A 9158-nucleotide genomic window follows, 5' to 3' on the forward strand; every position below is an offset into this window, starting at 1 on the left:
GGTCCATAATACATGTCATGGAAGGTCACTTAGAAGATTTTTTTTCTTGTTCCAGATGTGTGATTTCATCAACATAGGGAACTAATAGTGAGAAAACTATCAGTACAGATACTCAATTGTTGTGGCTAAAAGGTGTTAGAGAATTTTCTGGAGTCCTGAAAGATTAGTTACTTGCCTAGTTAGGTTCATACTGCCCTAATATATCAGAAAAAGGATTTGAAACCACATTTCACTGACTGAAGGGCAACTTTCTAATCACTTTGCTACATTGCTTCTCAATGCCTTTTGTAACATAATTTAATCAGAAGATTAGTAATAAACCAATGAAAAGGATGTATTTTCCCTATGACAAAACCAGTTCCTGTGCCAATCCTGAAGTATTAGGAAAGGCAAAATCCCTGAAGTTTAGATTCCTTGTTCCAGGACTGAAGAGTTAAAGATAAACAAACTTAACAGAGCTTTTTCACTTACAAATCTACCTTGCATTCTATCTTCATTCCCAACCTGTGGATTCAGCTTCATGGTAATATCTGAAGGAATTCAGAGTTCTCTTTTTCCTTTCTGATTTATCATGGTCTATATAAGCAGGACAGCATCTGGCATTAACTTTGCTCCCAGGCAGCTAAATTGCTAGTCTCTGATCTCTAGCTCTCCATCTTGTTTGAGTAAGTGGTGAATATATCCAATTAAATTTCTTTCCTTTTGGCAAAAACTTGATAGTCCAAGAATGTTTCTCCCACCATAAGATATAAGCTATATGACTCTCCAAGTCCTGTCATTGGAAAAGCATAAGTTCCCCTAAGCAGGCAGATATTTTCTCTTCTCTGTTCTCAGATCTCTTGCCTTCTGCATCCTGTATAAATTGGTCACAGTTGCCTTTTAAGCTGTAATCAACCTAAAGCTCTGTATGATTCAAACTGACATATTAACGCTGTTTTATGATTTACAAATGATAAGTACCATTTATATGTTTTTTTTTAATTAAAGAATTTTATTTCTTTTTTTTATTATAGTTTTTTATTGACAGAACATATGCATGGGCAATTTTTCAACATTGTCCCTTGCAATCACTTCTGTTCCAACTTTTCCCTTCATTCCCTCCATCCCCTCCCCTAGATGGCAGTCTCATACATGTTAAGCATGTTAAAGTATATCTTAAATACAATATATGTGTACATATGTATACAGTTCTCCTGTTACACAAGAAAAATCGGATTTAGAAAGGTTAAAATAACCTGGGAAGAAAAACAAAAATGCAAGCAGTCCACATTTATTTCCCAGTGTTCTTTCTTTGGGTGTAGCTGGTTCTGTTCATCACTGATCAATTGGAACTGAATTGGATCATCTCACTGCCCAAGATATCCACTTCCATTAGAATTGATCCTCATATAGTATTGTTGTTGAAGTATATAATTATGTTCTAGTTCTACTCATTTCACTTAGCATCAATTCATGTAAGCCTCTCCAAGCCTCTCTGTATTCATCCTGCTGGTCATTTCTTACAGAACAATAATATTCCATTACATTCATATACCACAATTTATCCAGCCATTCTCCAATTGATGGGCATCCATTCAATTTCCGGTTTCTAGCCACTAAGAAAAGGGCTGCCACAAACATTTTTAAACATGTGAGTCCCTTTCCCTTATTTAATACCTCTTTGGGATATAAGCCCAGTAGTAACAGTGCTGGATCAATTGGTATGCACAGTTTGATAACTCTTTGAGCATAGTTCCAGATTGCTCTTCAGAATGGTTGGATTCATTCACAACTCCACCAATAATGCATCAGTGTCCCAGTTTTCCCGCATCCCCACCAACATTCATCATTATCTTTTCCTGTCATCTTAGCCAATCTGACAGGTGTGTAATGGTATCTCAGAGATGTCTTAATTTGCATTTCTCTGATCAACAGTGATTTGGAACACCCTTTCATATGAGTGAAATAGTTTCAATTTCATCATCTGAAAATTGTCTGTTCATATCCTTTGACCATTTATCAATTGGAGAATGGCTTGATTTCTTATAGAGTCAATTCTCTATATATTTTGGAAATGAGGCCTTTATCAGAACCTTTACCTGTAAAAATGTTTTCCCAATTTATTGATTCCCTTCTAATCGTCTGCATTAGTTTTTTTGTACAAAAGCTTTTAAACTTGATATAATCAAAATTTTGTGATCAATGATGATCTCTAGTTCTTCTTTGTTCACAAATTCCTTCCTTCTACACAAGTCTGAGAGAGAAACTATCCTATGTTCTTCTAATTTATTTATAATCTCATTCTTTATGTCTAAATCATGGACCCATTTTGATCTTATCTTGGTGTACAGTGGTAAGTGTGGGTCCACCCATGTGGGTTCTGCTATACTAATTTCCAGTTTTCCCAGTAGATTTTGTCAAATAGTGAATTCTTATTTCCAAAGTTGGGATCTTTGGGTTTGCCAAACACTAGATTGCTATAGTTATTGGCTGTATATATTCCTGTGAACCTAACCTTTTCCACTGATCTACTATTGGCTATTTCTTAGCCAATACCAAAGGGGTCACCAAGGGTTTTGGTGACCCCTGCTTTATAACATAGTTTTAGATCAGGTACAGCTAGACCACCTTCATTTAATTTTTTCTTTTCATTAGTTCCCTCGAAATTCTTGACCTTTTGTTCTTCCATATGAATTTTGTTGTTATTTTTCCTAAGTCATTAAAATAGTTTCTTGGGACTCTGATTGGTATAGCACTAAATAAATAGATTAGTTTAGGTAGTATTGTCATCTTTATAATATTTGCTCGGCCTATCCAAGAGCACTTAATATTTTTCCAATTCTTTATATCTGACTTTATTTCTGTGGAAAGTGTTTTGTAGTTTTGCTCATATAGTTCCTGACTTTTCTTTTGGTAGTTCCCAAATATTTTATGCTATCGACAGTTATTTTAAATGGAATTTCTCTTTATATCTCTTGCTGTTGGATTTTGTTGGTGATGTATAAAAATGCTGAGGATTTATATGGATTTATTTTGTATCCTGCAACTTTGCTAAAGCTGTGGATTATTTCTAATAGCTTTTTAGTAGAATGCTGGGATTCTCTAAGTATACCATAATATCATCTGCAAAGAATGATAATTTGGTTTCCTCATTACCTACTCTAATTCCTTTAATCTTTTTCTCAACTCTTATTGCTGAAACTAGCATTTCTAATACAATATTGAATAGTAATGATGATAGTGGGCAACCTTGTTTCAATCCTGATCTTATTGGGAATGGTTCCAGCTTATCCCCATTACATAGGATGCTTGCTGATGGTTTTAAGTAGATGCTCCTGACTATTTTAAGGAAAAGTCTATTTATACTTATATTCTCAAGTGTTTTCAATCGGAATGGGTGTTGGATTTTATCAAATGCTTTTTCTGCATCTATTGAGATGATCATATGGTTTTTGTTAATTTGGCTATTGATATAGTCAGTTATGCTAATAGTTTTCCTAATATTGAACCAGCCCTGTATTCCTGGTATAAATCCTACTTGGTCATGGTGTATTATCCTGGGGATGATTTTCTGTAACCTTTTTGCTAATATTTTATTTAAGATTCTAGCATCAATATTCATTAGGGAGATTGGTCTATAATTTTCTTTCTCTGTTTTCCGTCTACCTGGTTTAGATATCAGTACCATGTCTGTGTCATAAAAGGAATTTGGTAGAACTCCTTAAGTCCACATGGTGGAGTCCAAACTGCCAGTGGAGTTCACATTGTCCTGGGATTCTGCACTGTCTGTGCTGGATTTTGTACTCAGCTGCTTGTGCTTTACTGCCTCCCTCCCATTTCAGATTGAAACGGACCTTTTCTGGTCTGTTTCTTTCCCCTAGATTCTCTGCCAGGTGGGGACCGTACTACCCTGGGCCTCTATTCTGTCTGTATTGGTGTTTGTGCTTAGTCTTGTGCTTGGCTACCTCCTTTTCATTTTTAATTGAAACAGACCTTTTCTGGCCTGTTTCCTCCCTATAGATTCTCTGCCAGGTGGGGACTGCACTGCCCCAGGACTCTGCACTGTCTGTACTGGTGTTTGTGCTTGTCTGCCTCCCTCCCTTTCCAATTGAAACAGACCTTTTCTGGTGATCTTTGAAATTATCTTCTGCTGGTAATTTGTTGTACTTCCAATATTTGTGGGTTCTGTGTCATCTCTGCCATCTTGGCTCTGCCCTGGGAAGTCCCCATTTATATATTGTTTTAAAGCATGTGAAGAAACTTTACAAATGTTGTCTCAGTTAATCCTCACAACAACTCTGGGAGGTAGGTGCTATTATTATCTCCATTTTATAGTTGAGGAAATTGAAGTAGATTGAGGTTAAGTGATTTGTCCAGAGTTTCCTCAGTTCCCTCATCTGTAAAAATGGGACTACTAATGGTATCTATCTGTCAAGTTGATTCAGGTGAAGATTAAATGTACTAATATTTGTAAAATATTTTGAAAACTTTAGTGTGTTACATAAAGTGTTTTTATTATCATTTGTTATTGACAATTATTATTTTCCCCATTGAACTTTAGTAATATTCACCTTCCTTTTGTGTATCTGCATTTTCTGCCTGATGGGTATATCTGTGTGATTTCATATTAGAAGTGGCCAAAGCTAAATCTCTGATGCCAAATAGTTAAGGATGTAGCAATAATCCCAAGACCACTTGGCCTTGAAAGTGATATAGTTAGAAATGATATTTCTTCCTCTACGCTCTCCTGACCAAGATGCTAAGTACACATGTTGTTAGCTGTAGATAGCAGCCTGTTGGTCAGTGACAATGGGACTATTAAAACAAATGAGTAGCAATAAAGAGGTATTTAAAATTAATGCTGGTACAGAACAAAATTAAGTGTCTGCCACTTGACCTAGTGATGTTTCAGCCTAAAAACAAACCTCCGGAAGGAAGCTCCCCCCTGTATATTCTGCTCAGAGAACTATGAGTACTACATCTGTTTCAGAACCAGACAACTCCATAACTCAATTTGTAAGCCATAAAATTAGCATATCCATGACTGATTCTTTTGGAATTTAGTGCACTTTAATTGGTGTTACAATTATAATAAACTTTGCCCCTTGACTTGGGGATGGGACTGAGCTTGCAAATTCTTTTGAGGCACTGAACCCAACGTTTTTAGGATCCCCTTGCATCCCAACAGTTACCCGATTGAGTTCATTCTTATTGTGATAAATATTGATCTGCATTTTCTTTAAAAGCAATATGAGTAATATATATTTCATTTCTGTGCAGTTAGTAAATTTACACTTCTGTTTTCAAAGAAGTACCTTTACAAGTGAGAGTTTTTGGAAAAAAAATCCATGCCAAATTCCAATTTCCCTAAAGCTTAGAAGCCTTTTGGAATATATATGTAAAAGAAGAACATGTCCTCAGAGTCTTGCTAACATGAATCTCAATTCTCTGTTCATTTCACTTATACCACACTGCTTCCAAAATAAGGGAATACTGCAGGGAGCCTAAACAAATGATGTGGCATTGTTATAGACTGCTGGGCATCCGGGAAAGCAGACAAACAAATCCGTCGTTCGAACACAGCAGAACAAAGGAATTATACAGACTGTGAAATTAAGAATCAGAATTGCTTGTTGCTCTTGGCTGCCTCTCTCTACAACAGCGTTAAGACAGACACGTGGCTCTGTTCAACCAATTTGTACCTGTAGCAATCACAAGACCAACTTTGAATACAAATTCAGTTCAGTGAATGCTTACTGAGTTTCCTGTGTGCTCAGCAGTATAATGAGAATTTATTGGTAAAATAGATTCCTTATATTATTGTTCTATAAGAAGCGATAAGCAGAATGATTTCAGAGAGACCTGGAGAGACATGAACTGATGCTGAGTGAAATGAGCAGAACCAGGAGATCATTATACATAGCAACATCAATATTATACAATGATCAATTCTGATGGGCATGGCTCTCTTCAACAATAAGATGATTCAGACCACTTCCAATGGTCTTGTGATAAAAAGAGCCATCTACACACAGAGAGAGGACTGTGGTTCACACACAGTCACACAACTGAGTGTGGTTCACAACATAGCACTCTTGTTCTTTTTGTTGTTGTTTGCTTGCATTTTGTTTTCTGGTTTAATTTGATTTTTCTTGTTCAGCAAGATAATTATATAATTATATATGTATATATTGGATTTAACATATATTTCTACCATTTTTTAACATATATTAGACTACTTGCCATCTAGGGGAGAGGGATGGGAGAAGGAGGGGAAAACTGGACCATAAGGTTTTTCAAGGGCAAATGTTGCAGAATTATTTATGTATATGTTTTGAAAAATAAAAAGCTTTTAAAAAAGAGTCCTTTTTTCAGTCCACATCCTTTTTGACTTCTTTGTGACTTTCGATACTTACTTGTCCCCTTTTTCTTCCTGGATGCTATTTCCTTTCTTAGCTTCCATGATACTGCCCACTTTAGATTTTCCTCCTATATGATTGACCCCTTCTTTTGGTCACTCTGGATCATCATCCATTTGTCACTTCTGAATTTTGGATATTCCCTCAAAGTTCTTTCCTGGGCCCTCTTCTTTCTCTGTACATTTCTTTCTACTGATCTCATCAGCTCCCATGAATTCAATTATCACTATGCAAAAGATTTTCAAATATATATATATATATATATATGGGTATAATCATGTTAAACACTTGTATATGTATTACACATATGCATGCATATGTATGTATATATACATACATCTTTATTGTATTTATATTAATAGTCCCATATCTCTCTCCAAGCTCCAACTTCACATTACCAACTACCTATTAATAATCTCTATCTGGATATCTCTAAATTATTCACAAATTTAGCATGTCCCAAACAACCTTTTTATCTTCCCTCTTGTGATAGATGGATTGCAGGACAGGGTAACAAAAGAGTTTATTTTCTAGAGAGAGATATAATTCTGAGAATTGTGATAATAATTAATAAAGTTTCTTAATAGGTGGATCCAACCTATCAAAAATGGGTGTATGTATCCTTTCCAACCACAGTCTTATTATAAAACCTGATCTGGCTCAAACTAGCAAAGGCAAATGGGAAATGAGTATTCTTTTTTTTTTTAATGTATATATTTTATTTTATTTGTTTTTATAATACCTTTTTATTGACAGAACCCATGCCAGGATAATTTTTTTTTTTACAACATTGTCCCTTGTACTCACTTCTGTTCTGATTTTTCCCTCCCACCCTCCACCCCCTCCCCTAGATGGCAAGCAGTCCTATATATGTCGTAGTATATCCTAGATATACTGTATGTATGCAGAACCAGTTTTCTTGTTGCACAGGGAGAATTGGATTCAGAAGATAAAAATAACCTGGGAAGAAAAACAAAAAATGCAAACAGTTTACATTCAGGGAAATGAGTATTCTTAACAGACTAATTGTATATTAACCAACACCCCCATAGGAGGAGTTTTCTGCTATCTTTGAACATGGGATAAATGACAAGGGAGGGAGAGCATATTTAGGAGGACTTGAAGAAAGAAAGAGGGAAATATTTTTTAGCAGTATATTGACCAATCAGGAATGACAGAGAGGAGACTGGGTGATACATGGGTGGGGTATTGTTAAAAGCATGCTCCTGCTTTTGTATGAGCATGCTCCTCCATCACAGGGATATGCCTGCTTCCTATAGGGACTAATTAGTACTCCTTCACTCATCTGGAAATTTATTTTTGTTTTGGGGATCTTAGACTCATCTCACTGTGTTATATATAAGTCCTATCCTCCAAATTTCACTATTTTTATGGAAGACCCTACTGTCCTTCTAAACAGCCAGGTCTGCTCCTTCAGAATCATCAGGTTCATCCTTCCTTCTTCCTACTCAGATGTTCCCAAGATTCGTCAATTTTAACTCCACACCATTTCTTCTATCTGCCCCTTCTCCCTCTATATGCATTAGTTCAGGCCCTCATCTTCTTTAATTTATTGTAATAACCTCATAATTGTCTTTCTACTCCCTACCCCTTTAAATAATCCACACAATTATGAAAATTATTTTCCTAAAGTGCAAATTTGACCTAATTTTAAAGTGAATTGCATTCATGAGATTTCTTTTCTGTTATGAACTGTTACGAACACTGAGGCATGTGTTTACACTCAAGTTCTGCTCAACAGTTTTTAGTACCAATATTTAAATACATTTTTCATGACTATACATACATACATGTATATAATCTATATCAAACTGCCTTCTCAAGGAGGGCTGAGGGGGAGAGAAAGAATCGAAAACTCAATATTTTAAGAAGTGAATATTTAGAAAATTGTTTACATGTAATTGGGAAAAATAAAACATTAATTTTTTTTAAAGCACATCACCAAAAAGAAATTCTAAAGTATCTTCCTCTTGCCACTAGTTTAAAATATATGCTCATCAGCTTGGTATTTAACATCTGGCTTCTGCCTCCTTTCCTAAACTTATTTCATATTGCCCTCTTTATAAACACTTCATTCTGGAAAGTAACTTCCTTTTTGTTTCCTCAACTCAGAGTTCCAGTTATGATGTGTCTTTATGCCTTTGTTTGGGTTATCTCCTATGTTTTCAGATCACTTTAATCCCAACTCTACCTCTTTAAAATCTGTAACTTACTTCGTGGGTCAGTCACCTTCTACAGGAAATCTTTCCCTTTTCTCCTAGTTGTTGAGGTGCTTAGAGATTATCTTGCATTTTCTTATCTGTATTCTGTTCTCTCAGTGGAATGTAAGTTCTATGAGGGTAGGGATATTTTTTTTGTTTTCTCTTATATTTCTAGGATCTAGCATTGCCCCTTTCATATAGCATATAGTTCATATACCCTTCTTTTTGTTATTTTTATGATGTGACATAGTTTCTGAGCATAAGGGATTTTTTGGTCTTGTAGGGTAGATAAAAAAGTATACATATAATTATAAAATGAAGCAGAATAAAATAAATTTCATGAGTCTTGTTCTGACAGAAAATGAAGCTGGTTCCTATAGAGGCTTAGGCACTCACTCTGCCCTGTTCAGTATTTGACCATTGTGGTTTGGGGATTGTGTTCATTCTTGAGGAAGTATGACTTTTTCTTTGAAAGAGTAAGTTCCCCATTCTCACATTCCTCAGCTCAATAACAAATCTTCTTGTGCAGAGAACAATG

The sequence above is a fragment of the Sarcophilus harrisii genome, chromosome 2 (assembly GCF_902635505.1).
Source record: "Sarcophilus harrisii chromosome 2, mSarHar1.11, whole genome shotgun sequence".
Lineage (NCBI taxonomy): Eukaryota > Metazoa > Chordata > Mammalia > Dasyuromorphia > Dasyuridae > Sarcophilus > Sarcophilus harrisii.